This window comes from Panthera pardus, unplaced genomic scaffold (assembly GCF_024362965.1).
Source record: "Panthera pardus isolate Hobbes unplaced genomic scaffold, ASM2436296v1 HiC_scaffold_22, whole genome shotgun sequence".
In the NCBI taxonomy this organism is placed as follows: Eukaryota; Metazoa; Chordata; class Mammalia; order Carnivora; family Felidae; genus Panthera; species Panthera pardus.
In genome coordinates this window covers 9,635,905-9,650,674 of record NW_026526788.1, presented here as the reverse complement: position 1 = coordinate 9,650,674, position 14,770 = coordinate 9,635,905, and positions in this window count along the sequence as shown.

Here is a 14,770-nt window from a genome sequence, read left to right as displayed (position 1 = left end):
GAGATAGACAGGGTGGATGTTATTCTCAGATTATATAATCTCATATCAGAAGCAGAACTGAAACAAGAATTCTAGTTTCAAGATCAGTGTCCATTCTCTTTTATTTGAATGTTGACCACGTGCCGCTCAGCAATCATTTATTTGGCCAACAAATATTTATCTTGAATTTATTATGTTCCAGATATTCTCCTAGGAACTGGGAATTCAATGAAGAATGAAGCTTTCCTTTTTTTAAGGACAATAAATAAATATATAACTAAATGTAAACCACGTAAACAAAAATGTATGATGGTGATAATTCTGGAAGGAAAAATAAAACAGGCTACTACAGGGTGACTGGGCAAATTTAGACTGGATGGTCAGGGCAGGCTTCTCTGAGGACGGGATGCTTGCTCAGAGAGATGGAAGAGGGGAAAACACAGATAAGCTGAGCAGTGCAGGCAGGGAGAACACGAGTGAGGAGGCCCTGAGACAGAGATGAGCTAAGTGTGGTCAAAGGGTAGAAAGCAAGTCCGTGCTGTTAGAGGTGGCAAAGGGGGGATGGGGAGAGTGGAAAGAAATGGGGGAACAGAGTTATTCTGCCGGATTATGTGTAGCATGGAGACCATTGGAAGGAGTTCAGGGGTTTTAAAATGTGAGTGGGGACACTGGAAATTTACCATTTAGTGTGCAAGTATAAGCCACCATTTCCAAAAGCATACATGCTGAGTTTCATGTAATCAGTATAAACTCTTTTTTTTTTTTTTCTGGCAGTATTCTTTATAGACTTCTCTTCCTATAAATATTCAGAAAATTCCAGAGTGATTCACATATCATTGTATTCAGGATACAGAATCTAAGAAACCCAAACGTAGCTAGTGGGGGACTGGAAAAATTCTAGCAGAGCATCTAGCAGGAAAGCACTACACAGTAATACAGATGTGAATACTTCTGGAAATAGAGAAGGATTTCAGGCTCTAGTATACTGTGTGGCTATAGATTCATAGAATCATAATGTTAGAACTGGAGTGGAGCTCAGTGATCATCTCATTTTATAAATGAAGAAATTGGAGCCCAGCCAAGGTATTCACTTGCCCAGGGTCATAAAACTCATTAAGCAGAGCCAGAATGAAATTATTCCTGTAAGTAAGATGCCGAAGAAGGGAAATAGAAAAATCTCTCTTTCATATTCATTGACTTTGCCAAAGCATTTCATTCTGGACTATAGTAATTCACTGAGGTTGAAGCCAGTATTTTGTGCGACTCAGTGATGGCCCCATCGACAATGCTTTTGTGTCCTTCCTCTTGCCCTAAGGAGACCGACCATGTCCTCATTTGTTTACTCACTGGAAACCAGATGGTGCTGCTATAGCCTACGTGGGACGTGTTTGTATGTGTCCCACCTCACCTTCCCTCACCTACCTCTTTACAGTAGGTTTGTGTGGCTACCACTGTTTAGTTGTGACCTGAAATACTGGGCCTTAACTCAATCACAAAGTTCTTACTTTTGGCCCTGAGAATTCTCTATTGCCCTCACCCCTGGCCCCCATGGGCACCTTAAGGGATCCGCTTGCCGTTCTGATGTAAGATAAACCAGGAAGATTGAGGAAACCCTTGACCAATGAGGAGGGGGTATTGATGGATAAGTACACCATTTTTCATGGTTCCCCAGAGTCCCCAGTGGAACTGGTCCCATGCTGTCCATAGCAGCAATCATTTAGCCTTGAATTCTTCTTCTGTCTTTACCTGCTTCATGCTTCCCTGTCCTGCACCTTTGTCCCTTGAAATTACTTCCCCAAATAAGCGAGCTGAGGGCCATCCTTTGTTGAGGGGACTCACACTATGGTATCACCCATATGTTCGTACTGCAGTTAGATGAAAACTCAGGTGAGAGATAGCATTAAATAATTTCAAATGATCCCTGTTATTTATAAAATTATATTTTAATTTATAAACAAGTATAACCAGTTTATGGAATATGTGATCAGTGGAGAAAAAGAACAAAAATGACATATGAATCTTAGCATCCAAACATAACTTCTTTCAGAATATTAATGTATTTCAATCTAAGCTTCTATTGTAAGCCTATTTATTTTATATACATGTAATCATAGTTTGCTAATGTTTTTGGATCTGTGTTTAAGCAATTGCTATATTAGTACGTAGTATTTATTAGAACAGTAATAATGATTGGGGTGTCTGGGTGGCTCAGTTGGTTAAGGGCCGACTTCGGCTCAGGTCACGATTTCGCAGTCCGTGAGTTCGAGCCCCACGTCGGGCTCTGTGCTGACAGCTCAGAGCCTGAAGCCTGCTTTAGATTCTGTGTCTCCTTCTCTCTTCCCCTTTCCTTCTCATGCTCTGTTTTGGTCTCTCTCTCTTTCAAATGTAAGTAAACATTAAAAAAAAAGAATAGTAATAATGATTATATAACCAGTTGGCTTATGGGGTGTCTCAACTGCTTTGGGGATGTGAACATAAATTTTTTTTATTTTTGTTTCAGTCATTGCTTCCAAATTACTATGTCAAATCTCTTTTCCTGGCTACATTTCAAGCACCTGATGACATCTAGATCTGATTGTAACTCTTCTGTCATTTTTTATCATTGAAATTAGTTCTCTCATTTAAAATTCTAATTTCTTATCCAATTCAAAGCCCTTCTCCCTCCCTTGTGAGGGCTAGTTAGCAATGCGCGGAATGGGGTGGGAACTTGGCATCATCTTGAGAAGTCCCTTTCTTTTTTGTGCTAAAGTCCTTCCAGTCCCGGGGGCCACGGAAGAGGGTTTGGAAGGAGCAGATGTCTCTGTAGAGTGAGCGAAGTCCAGTCCTCTGCCTGGTGGTTGTCTCTGCGCCTCCAGTCGATATTGACACGCTCTGTGTAGCAGATGCTGGAATGGCAGTTCCAGTACGGGATCTGGCTCTGTCTCTGTTTCCTTCCACCTTGTTTCATCTCCGATGCCTGAATTCTGCTGCTGGCTGGATCTCCTTGCCATGTGGGTAGCGTTCTTAGTTGGGTTATGAAAAATCAGTTGAAGCTCTACTGTATGAAAACATTTTAAAGGCAAAACTTCAAAACCAATGCTTCTAAATATACGGTGCTGATCGTGAGGAACACAGTTAGTTACAAATTAACCTCTCCAGCTCTATCAGCTTAAAACCTTTGGCTGGAATAAACCCTGTATTTTAGAGGGAAGTAGATTACCTAATTTGCATGCATACATGAACAATTTCATGATATCAAAGTCCAGATTGAATGAGGTTCATGGGGAAGAGGGCAATGATGTGTTTGCTCTGATATTGTAGAGTCAAGACCCTTGAACAGGTAGCAGGGAACAAAGTTGCCGTAATGTTAAAGGCCTGTATTATATCATGGGCAGGGAGAGAATCTGAGGTTGCATAGAGCTGAGGCTCCTCTGACCATCCTGAGACCCTAGTCATAGATCACAGGGAAGAGAAGATCAAGTGTGATGGTGTCCTTTATTCCCTGCTGGAGGGAAAGCTAATGATAGTAATAGCTACCATTTATGGAATACCATGTACCAGGCACGTTATGCACATAATTGTTAAATTATTGAGCAAAATAGATATCATTTGCATCTCATTGATGATGCTCAGCATTAAATTGTTCAAGGCTACAAAGCTAATAAGAGCCTTTAATGTTTCCTTCTCAGAGACAACACGATCTGGGGAAGAAAAAGTCTTGTAATTGTTGTCAGTGCTTAGCTTTCCCTTTACCCAAATTTCAAGACCCGTTTAAAGGAAGAGATGATAAACATGTGTATTGAAAAATAAATGTACCTTCAAAATATTTTGTTTTGGAAGGTGTAATATTTAGGGCAAACACATTTGGTTCTCTGTCAAAGAGAATAATTGAAGGTTCAGGCAGCTGAAGCAGAATGCATGGCCTCTGAGGAAAGCGGGCTAGACTTGGTGCCTTTTCACTTGAAAGAACAGAGGCAGAGCTTGTGGAGAGATGAATGTGCTGAGGGAAGCAGGTGGTCTGTCCTCCCAAGGCCAGGGTCAAGGTGATGCAAAAGACACCGAAGGCCCAGGAGATGGAGTCCTGCCCAGCCACACTGCTGAATTCAGACACACAAGTTAAGCCATGGGCGGGAGAGGGGAAAGATGCAGAAAAGAACCATGACGAGAAATTCCTTTTTGAAATGTGCACAGCCAGGTTTGACATTAGTCTAAGATCAATTACCTGCCTTTTTTTTTTTTTTAAACAAGGTTAGCGGCTGCTTTTCTTTCTTCTGACATCCTCCACTGTGGCTTGAATATTCAAACAGCAAAACTGACATTTCAAGAGAATAAACCATTGACAGGTTGTTTTAATCTCCCCAAGGGGCAGTAGAGAGGGGGTTGTTTGGTTGAGGTAGTTGACTGAGTGTTTTGAAATCACAGAGAAAAACTAAGGTTTTCAGTACATCTGAACAAGTGAATCATTTATGGTTACCAAAAGTCTACTAAATGCTTCATGTGAGGGTTAGCAGTTCATAACTGAGTAAAAATGATTGAGAAGTTTTGTTAATGACGTTATTATTCCCACGTGAGTTTATCAACTATCTACCTAAAATTATCTTCCCCTCTCTGTATACTTGCATCTGTGAAGATATGTGCCCATAAACTAACCCGCACAGGTGTGAATTGAGAGAATATTTATAAAATGAGGTAGCTCTCTTAATATAGACTTATACATAAAGCCACCTTTCTATAGTAATGTCAGAAATTCAAAACAGTGGATTCATAATAGAGTAAAACAGACCAAGATCCTCTTTGTTTTCTTGCGATCTGTCCTACTTTATTATTATTTTTTTAAAGTAGGCTCCATGCCCATGTGGGGCTTGACCTCATGACCCTGAGATCAAGGGTCACATGCTCCACCAACTGAGCCAGCTGGGTGGGTACCCTTGTCCTACTTTAAACCAAATTCACTATTGGTTTTAAAAGTACTGATCATTTTGTTCATAATTTTGATTTTTGTTTTTGACGTTCAAGAATTGGGGGTTGTATCAGTTAGGGTTCCGTTAGAGAAATGGAATTATATATGCACATGCGTGCACACACACACACACACACACACACACGTACACATTTTTTTCAAGGAATTGGTGAATGTACTTGTGGAGTCTGGCTGGGTAAATGTGATATCAGAAGGTCAGAACAACAGGCTGGAAACCCTCCAGCAGGATCAGCGGATGCTTTTGAGAGGTGGGATTTCTTCTTTCTCAGGAAAACCTTCAGTTATGCTCTTAAGGACTTTCAGATGATTGGGTGAGGCTCACCCACATTATTGAGGGTAATCTAGTTAAAGTCAACTGACTATAGGTGTTAACCACATCGACAAAACACCCTCACGGCAATATCTAGATTAGTGTTTGAAGTACTGGGTACTAAGCTGTAGCCAAATTGGCACACGAAACTCGCCATCGCAGTGGTTGACCCAAATTTACATTTAGAATTTGACTTCAAGTTTCCATAAAAGCATAATGTAGAAATTGAACAAAGAGACACTTAAGGATACAATATATCTTTAGAGGTCTTTGGAAAGTCTCATGTATAGGAAGAAGGGAAATAGAATACAGTTTGACATGAGAATTCTTCTGTTTCACTGTTTAGTTTAAAAGTTTGGTGTTCCTCAAGTGCATAGATTTGAATTTGTGTACTCCTCAATTCAAAGCACGCTGTTTCATTAGTTTGTGCAAAGATGTTGGTTTGCCATTTTATTTTTCCCTGGCTTACTTTGTTTTGTCTGTTTTCACTAGGACCACCTTTTACCCTTCCTCCCATTATGCTATGTTACACTACACTACTATAATGTACAGTGTTGTGCTATGTAATAGCATGCTAATGTCCTTAATACACATATTATGTTAGATATACATACATCCTTTAATAATGATGTATCATTTCTATATGTATATATTTTAACATATATTAAATTACACTATGCATTTCATTCTGTTTTCTACTTCTGTTACTCATTGCTATGCATGGAGTTCTACCCATGATGCTGTGCATTCATCACATTCAATCCTTCATTCTACTGGACAGTTTCCCCTTGACTGCATCCACCATATTTTATTTTTCAGTGTTTCCATTTATGGACACTTGTGTTGCTACCAAACCATCACTAATCTACATGCAAAAAATAGAGTGATGAAGTTTAAGTACATGTCTCCTTTTGGATCTTTGCAGACATTTTCTGGTAAATATAGACCCCAGCAGTTAAAGCAATTTGCAAATGTAATTTGTCACATGAGCAGACAAAAGAGAATACCATGTATTTTGTTCAATGCATATAAAATACAGATAAAATTCAATACATATTTTGGTTAAAAGCTCTTCAGTGTCATGGATAACTTTTTAAACATATTTAGTATTTTTAAACTATAATTCTAAGTGCAATGAACTGATAGTTTACTTCTTGCAGTCTTCTTATTGTGGTTTTGACATCAAGTTTGCGTAAGTCTTAGAAAATGGATTAAGCAGATTTGTCTGTCTCCATTCCTTGAAATTTTGGTATAATTCATCTGGTCAGGGGGATTTCAGGAAAGAATGGAAATTATTGTTTATTACTCTTATTGCTCAACTTTCCAGGATATTTGTTCCTTTAGGATTTTTATTTCTTTTCTCACCAACTTTGTTGTTTTGTAAATTTTTCAGAAATCCATCAACTTGGTTTAGGCTATTGAGTATATATCTGATCAATACTATTCTCTTGTTCCATTAACCTCCCTGAATCTAAAATTATCCTTTTCTTCTTGTATGTATTTTGTTTGTATGCAATTTATTTTTTTTTTTTTGTTTTCTATATTGCTAGAGGTTTCACCATCATGTTGATCTTTTCAGTGAATCAGAATTCCAATATCTTGTTATTGTATCCACTTTTTGGTTATCTGATATGTATGTTTTGATCTTATAATTATTTTTCTTTCATCTTATTACTAAAGGAGTTGCTACATTTCTTTTATCCAGATTCTTAATTTGAGTGCTCAGTTCTATATTTTAAATATTTCTTGTTTTCTGATAAGTACATTTAGAGCTACATATCAAGACATAAATATTACTTTAGAACCATCTCACAAATATCAGTGTATAGTGTTTTCATTGACAATTACTTTTATGTACACTTCCCTTTATGTGACTGTCTTTAACAAAATTAATTAGCAATATGTTATGAATTCATAAAGCAATTTCATTTTGAGGTATTCTTTGGTAATTGATTTATTTTCTAAACATTTTTAAAAGTTTATTTATTTCTTTTGAGAGAGAAAAAGAGAGAGCAAAGGAGGGGCAGAGAGAGAGAGAGAAAGAGAGAGAGAATCCCAGCCAGGCTCCACACTCTCAGTGTAGAATTCTACCTGGGGTTCAATCTCAGGAACTGTAAAATCATGACCTGAGCCGAAATCAGGAGTCAAACAGTTAACCAACTGAGGCACCCAAGTGCCCCTGGTAATTGATTTTTAATTTTATTGTATTGTGGCTAGGGAAAAAAGACTACTCTATGTTGATTCTTTGCATTTTATTGAGACTTGAGACTGTTTTTTGAGAACTGGTTCATAGTAAAATTGGTGAGTGTTCCAGGTGTAGTAGAAAAACACACAACTGTTGTGAAGTTCTCTGCCTATTTATCTGTTCTGTCAGTTTCTGAGAGTGTGCCTCCGTAGTCTGCCAGTTGGTGCTGTATTTACCTGAAATTATTATATTTTGCACACATATGTTATAAAATATAGGTTTTATTGTTATTGAGGTATGGAAAGGTCAAAAGATCAGGAAATGACCACCATTGAAACGATTGTTATGCTCACAGATTGTACAAGAAGGGGGCAGGCCATTCTGTGGGGGCAGGCACATAGGGAGGCATGAGAGTCAGGAGGCAGAAAGAGGGAGACAAAAATGTGGGCCGGACCTTTTATGTGCTTTCTATGGAAAGAGTCAGTTCATGCAGAGTAAACCGGTTTGGGATTGGCTAAATTGAAGAGCTTCAGTAGGCTCTGGGGCATAAGGGTGGTCCCTGGTTGTCTGGTACCTGGCCCCGTGGTGATTAGTGCAGGGGACTCTTGGCTGGGAATGTGAAAGCCTGATAAAGGAGCTGGTTGGGGTATTGTTTGATTTGCATATGAAAGATGCACTGGGGAGGAAGGGCAATGCTGGTGTGTGAGTCCATTCATTTAATATGTCTAGGAATTGGCTGACACTGGGAGGGGCAGTCTGTCCAATGTCAGCAAGGTCCCAGATGTCAAAGCATTAAAAATATAGAATATAAAAGTACACATATATATATACACATATATATAACATTATAGAATTAAAAATATAGCATTAAAATGTAGAATATAAAGGTATATAAATATATATAATTATAGAATTAAAAATACAGCATTAATATATTGAACATAAAGTATGTAAATATCTGACTATACATATATATAAATATATAATATGTATAATCATGTTTCCATTATGCCTTTTGCCACCATAGATATGTTCTTCCTTATACTGTGTCATTTTTTTAAATACTACTATTGCCTGATATTAAAATTGTTTTCTGGATAATATAGTACTATAGGTATCCAGGTGATGTAATACCTTAAAGTTAATTTAAAAAAAAACCCAAAACTGGAACATTATATTTTCCTTCCTACCCTTTCTTCTACTTTGTGTTTCCTCAGCTCAGTAAATCAGAACCCCGTATTTCCAGCTGCTCAGACCAAACACTTGGATTTCTCCTGAACTCTTTTCTTTCTGGAGCACCCACATCTAGTGATGTGCATCCATGATCCCCCCCGGATAATGCAGCAGAGAATGAAGAACACAGATCAAACCTTGTCACGTAGCCTGTATCCTAAGTTTGGCATCAGGCCTTCCTCTGCTCAGAGCCACCATTTTTGTCTCCACACTAGACCATAACTGATATCATTATCAAGGGTTCTCATGGGTTGTTCATTGGTTAGTTGGTTGATTTTTCTTTGGCTTGACAGAACTATATATATATTCCTTTTATTTATGTGGCTACTTCTGGGTTTGTCCAGTAATAGGAGCCAATGTCACTTTACCGTCTTGTCAAGAGCCAAGGTTTCTTTTTTAATAACTTGTTTTTAAGTTATCCAAGTGTATTATAGTAGGAAGGAATATCTTCTCAAGTAGACAAATCTACTTAAAACATTTTTTTAATATTTATTTATTTTTGAGAGTGGGGGAGGGGCAGAGAGAGAGGGAGACACAGAATCCAGAGCAGGCTCCAGGCTCTGAGCTGTCAGCACAGAGCCCGACGTGGGGCTAGAATTCACGGACTGCAAGATCATGACCTGAGCCGAAGTCAGACGCTTAACCGACTGAGCCACCCAGGTGCCCCATAGACAAATCTACTTTTATCCCAACTCTAGTAGGATCAGTTGTGGTATCTTGCGAAAGCCATTTAAATTCTTTGAACCTCGATTTCCTCTACTGTAAAAAGAGAACAATACTATTTCCCTTGCAGGGGTGTTTAAGTGTGCGAAATTCTCTCACGTTAAGTGCCTGCCTTATAGTAGGCACTCCTTAATGACTATTCTCTTAGGTATATCTGTTGTTTGTTGAGTCTTGCCTGCTTCTTGCCTGAAGTTGGTAAATCACCTTAGCTGCAAATTCTCAAAGCCAGTGGAAATTGTCTCAAGGACAAAATAATTTTTCCAACACTGCATGTTTCCCAGTATTAATACTTCCTCTTATCAGTGCTGAACTACTCCATTCTTGGAGTGTTTAATAAGGACATGTTTCTAGGAGAAAACTCCCTCTCTCTTTCTCTCTCTTCCTCTCTGCCTCTGTTTTTCTCTCTCTAGCTAAACCTGGATGCTGCCATGAATCCTTCCCCATTAACTCTGACAAATTTCTCAACACTTGTCTTCCTCAGATCTGTTAAACTAGAACAGCGAAGGCCCAGAACCTTTTGTCTCACTCCAGCCCATTTCTTGAAACAATCGTAAAAAGGTAGGAAATACACAAAGAGCTTTACCTTAGCAATAAATGGGACTTGAAATTAGGCTTATGTATAGTGTTCAATGATCAGGGCTGATATTTACAGAACAAAAATATCCACTGAGTTTTCTAACTTATTTTAACTCTGGGGCAAATTTGTTTCCGCCTTGGTTTTCACTCAACTTCTTTGGGAACTTCTCCAAACCTCAGCCTACCTGACAAAGGCCCTTAGAACATACTGATTCTTGCTAGCCCCTATTCTCAAAGTTGGGAAACTCTGGTTGAATCCCATCCAAACCTGAACGAAGTTGCTGGTAATACTGTGGGCCATGTTTGGAGACTGCAGCTTCATCAAATGTACCCCTCATTCACCAATTGTACCCTTTTCCCTCCCCACTACACTTATACATACCAATAATTCCTTTGCTTTATTGTGCATAATAATTATAGAGTGAAGAAGAGTGCTTAGTTTTAAATGCATACTTTCTTCTTTGTCTGGATTCTGATATACAATATGTCTTGGTTGGGACCCAGGGATCAAAACTTTTAGTAAGCAGACTGACTGATTCTGACAGTCATGGTCCGAGGAAGCTGCTTTAAGAAGCATTGATACATCCAGGCGTGGATAACTAGTTTCTGAAAGTCAGCTCTGTAGTGATGGTTTATGTCTGTCTTCCTGCTGACGACCCTCAGTGCCAAGAGCATCCCCTGTCATTCAGCCTCGTCGATATTTGTTCAAAGACCGTTGCCTGTTGAGGTCAAATGTGAGCAAGGGAAGTTAGGAGGCCTCAGTAGCCATAACAATCTGCAAGAATAGCCAAGGGAGCTTGGGAAAGGATTAATAAAGCACCACGTGCATAGGGCAACATAGGTGGGCATGCAGCACAGGTGCTGGTTAACACCTATATGAAATAAAAGGGCGAGAATGGAGGAACGGAGGCTAACGGTGGTCACTCAGACTAAAGGTCAATAATGTGGAGGAAGGGCGTCTGGGTGGCTCAGTTGGTTAAGTGTCTGACTCTTGATTTTGGCTCAGGTCGTGATCTCATGATTTGTGGGGTCGAGCCCCAAGTCGATGTTGGGATTCTCTGTCTCTCTCCCTCTCTCTCTCTGCCCCTCCCCCCCGCTTGTGTGCTCTCTCTTTCTCTCAAAATAAATAAATAAACTTTTAAAAGAGTCCATAATGTTGACTGACTACCAAAAGAGATAATCATTGTAGGCAAGGAAAACTCTTAAGCCAAAGCATCTAATAGTGCCTATTGGAATAGAGTACCTTTATCACAGTAACGTTTTCAAACTGGTGAATGATTTGTGATTCATTTAACCAGTCTGCAAGGTTGTTTTAATTAGGGTGGCCTAGATGCTGTGGAGACTGCCTGTTAATTGGTTTCTGCTTATATCTGATGTTTTTTTCATATCTCATTATTTTCAGTGAATTGGGATGAGACAAAAAAATTGTTAAAAATGTTTGTCATGGAGTATGGTTTCAAGATCTCATTTCCCCATGAGAAACTGTAGTTTTACTTCTCTAACTGGAAGGCTTGTACATTTCCATAGCCTTTGGAAATAGTATATCCTGCTACTGCCCTGTAGGTTGGACAGGAGAAGAAAGTAGGCTTTCACTCTATTATTCTGTCTAAGAGGGCTGCCTGCTTTCCACCTGAGTGAATCCTGTTAGACCTACTGGGCATGGTGACTAATTCTGAGCAGATGTCAGGGTGACTTAAATGAGTCAGGCACACAATACCGGGGGACTTAAGACCCAAAGTAGCTAAATTCTAATGAAGGAAAACATGTGGGGAATTTGAAATCTGTAACGTTTTTCACTATGTTGGCCAAATAGGCAATTGCTACTTTGCTCTCTTAGAACACTTGTTACCATATTGACATGGTATTAGTTTAAAGCCAGGAGATTTGGTTACTATATTCCAAGAATTTTTCTTGTAAAACAGGTAAATCCAAAGTCTTTTTGTTCTTTCCAGTGATAGAGGAAATTTATATTGATTGTGAAAGAAGTTTTACTCTTAACTATCTGGTTGGATGTGAAAAAAATAAATGGAAAAATAAAACCATAGTGATTTCACTACTATTTGCTTTGTGTTATTTCATTACATTTTCTGATTATTCTTCTCATCTTAGCACAGATATAGGTAATCTATTTAATATTAAAAGCCAGTGCTCCATAGGGAAATTAATAAGGCCACATAAGAAAAAAAACACCCAAATATTTAGAGTACACACACACACCACACACAAGAGTTTCACAGATGGGGAGAGAGTCACTTGGACATACGAAAACGGAGTAATAAAATAAAGGAAGCTAAGGAAAAAGGCAGGGACTATACTTGTGTGTGTACTTCATAAAATTATATCCATGTACATATTTGCATATATATTTAATATTTGCAAAATATTTAAAATGGCTTTACCTAATAGTTACCTAATGCTTTGTATTTTTAAGAACATTCTTTAGGGACAAGAGCCCCCAAGGAAAAAAAGGGAATAAGAATCCTCACTTTCAATAGAGTCACTGCTTTTGAGATTACAACAGATATCATCTTTTTTTTTTTTTTTTTTTAAGTATAGTTGACACACAACATTACATTAGTTTCAGGTGTACAACACAGTGACTCCACAACTCTGTGTGTTGTGATATGCTCACTACCTGTGTAGCTATCACATGTTTAAATAGGGTCTTGCTTAACAAGATATGGCACTCGGTGATGCTGTGTGGTTGCACTGTTTAACTATCATTGCTTTAAGTTGCCTGCGTGCTTGTGCTTGTCAATAGGCCAGCATATGCCAAGGTTAGGTGCTATCCCTACCCACCACATCCACATGGGTCTCACCTTGAACTCTGGATCCGCTGTATCCTTTAATCGGCCAGGAGCTATGACTTCACCTCATTTACAGTTTCTCAATTCGTTATGTTTTCCTTCTTGGGAAATAACATTTTATTTTTGAAAATAGCTATAACCAGACGACTTAGTTCAGGGCATAGAGAAAAATAACAGGGACATCTTACAACACTATTTCTATTTGCAGACATTTCAAGAAAGAGCTAGCTAGGTATCCCAGACTCATGTAGTAGAGAGTAGGTACATATATGTCTTGACATTCACTACAAGCGAAGGAAAATCGTAACCTCTTTTCTCTGTACCCACATTATAATGCAAAATTCATTGAAAAGTGAAAAGAATTTTAAAATGTTAGATAGTTTGTGGGGAAGGGAGAGGAGAGAATAAAAAGCCCATAACTTCATCACTCTAAGAAACTGTGATGATATTTGTGGATTTTCTTCCAAACTTTTTTCCTAAATAAGATACCTTACATGGTTAAATGAAATTAGATTAGATTAATATTGAATTTGGTATTGAAATATTACTAATTTTGTACAAAATTCTCTTTTTCTTTTTAGAGGTATCAATTTTGGCCATAATATCATTTTATAGCATATTTTAAAATACTTCTTTATAATAACATGAATAGAAATTAAAATGCACAAATATGTATTTTAATGCCTACTTATAACCAAATTAGAAATTATTGTAAATTTTTTTAATGTTTTTAAATTTATTTTTGAAGGAGAGACAGAGACAAAGAATGAGCAGGGGAGGAGCAGAGAGAGAGGGAGACACAGAATTCGAAACAGGCTCCAGGCTCTGAGCTGTCAGCACAGAGCCCGACATGGGGCTCGAACTCACGAGCTGTGAGATCATGACCTGAGGTGAAGTCAGATGCTTAACAGACTGAGACACCCAGGCACCCCAAATTAGAAATTATTCTAAAAATGGAACTATAACTATAAACCATAAGCCACACCCAGATACTCAAATAGAAAGACTGATAAATAAGATTACAATGGCTGTATTGCAAAAAAAAAAAAAAAAAAAAAAAAAAAAAAAAATAGCTTAAACAAACTGAAAAAAGATATAACCCAATAGGAACATATTTTCTAATTTCCTCTGTTCTAAATAACAATAGAAATCTGGGCAGGGGTGCCTAAGTAGTTCAATGGGTTGAATGTCCAACTCTTGATTTTGACTCAGGTCATGATCTCTTGTGAGATCAAGTCCTGCATCAGGCTCAGTGCTGAGCTTGCTTGGGACTCTCACCCCCTCTCTTTGCCCTGTCCTCCCACCTCTCAAAATAGATAAATAAACATAAAAAAAAATAGAAATCTGGGCAAAGACATGACCTAGAATTTTAAAGAGGGAAATAAATACAGAATGTGATGAATAAATTCATCTTTATTGAACCTTATAAAACTTATAAAATATTAAGTATTACCCTAAAATTTAAGGAACCTAAATAAGTTAGAGTGCTCTTTTTAAAAACAAAGACTTGGGAGCCAGACTATCAGACAATCTGTATACGAATGTCAATTCTGAAACCTGGCTGGTCATGTGACCTTAGACTAGACACGTAACCTTGCTGTGCTTCAGTTTCCTTATCTGCAAAATGGGGACAGCAGCAATTCCTAGTGTTGTTTTGGGGGATAATAAGCTAACCAATATAAGCATTCACATGTGATGTCTTGAAAAAAAAGAATTCTCATGGGAGAGGAGGGGCCGTAGGAATTAGGACCTCAGGGTGGCTTCTAGGAAAAAGAGTGGCCCCAGCTAGCAGCCAGCAAGAAAATGGAAAACATGATCCTACAATCCCAAGGACCTGAATTCTGACAACCAGGGGCCCCTGAGGGGAACCCAGCCCCCACCGACATGTTGATTTCAGACCGGTGGGCTCCTGAGCAGGGGCACCGGCTGACTGGCACCCACCATCGGGGCCCACAGAAACTGTGAAGTGATAAGTTTGTGCTGTTTAAGCTGCTAAA